Here is a 942-nt window from a genome sequence, read left to right on the forward strand (position 1 = left end):
AATCATGAACTAAGAGAACATTGTGACATCAACATAATGTCTCCTTAGAAGCTTCTCAGGAGTGAATCAACACATAAGCAGAAAGATCATTGCAACAACAATATTGAACATCTTTCATAACTTTTAATAACTGGCGCAGAAGCGGATTTGGAACACATTGTTTATAAACGGATGATATTACACGTTATATATTCATAATCATAACTGGATGTTAAAGCTACATGATAACAAACCATTAGGGTACCAAAATTGTTCACACACAAATACAACATTGTTATCATCAAAACTTAAGGTATAGATGCATAACCAAATATTATTCTAACAATCTCCCTCTTTTAGATGATGATAAAACATGTATTTTGATGAACAGTTTTGTACAGGGTAATCACAGAAGAAAACCTCTTACAGAAGCACAAAGCTCCCCCTAAGATGTATAATCCCAAAAAGATAAAATCAGAATGAAATAACACTTTCCTTATTAACCTTTTTGAAGTACCAGAGTAAATTTATTAGTCAGAACTTGGTTTATCTTCAGAAGTTGATTGATGTTCTCCATAGCACTGGTTAGTTAACATCAACATTCTGATAAGCCTCACTTCAGAAGCTTTATTGAGTTCTTTTGAATACGCTTTAGAGTTGGTTATCTTCTTAAAGAAACTTGACTTTCAAGTCTGATTACTATAGAAGAAACTCTTCCTCATAGCTAGATGTTAATGCCACAGTTTTAAAAAAGAACTATCAGAAAAACTTTCATGCCAAGTACTCATTGTTCTAGGTTCAGAACATGGGTACTGATTCCTTGAAGATTCATGCACTTGAATTTGATTCTCAATCATTAGCATGAAGAATTTACAGACTCAGATAAAGGACAATTTCATCAGAAACTGGTAGCTTGTATTCTGATCTTTGAAACTTCATAAGAACTTTTGATGTTTGATCATA

The sequence above is a fragment of the Lathyrus oleraceus genome, chromosome 1, assembly GCF_024323335.1.
Source record: "Lathyrus oleraceus cultivar Zhongwan6 chromosome 1, CAAS_Psat_ZW6_1.0, whole genome shotgun sequence".
In the NCBI taxonomy this organism is placed as follows: Eukaryota; Viridiplantae; Streptophyta; class Magnoliopsida; order Fabales; family Fabaceae; genus Lathyrus; species Lathyrus oleraceus.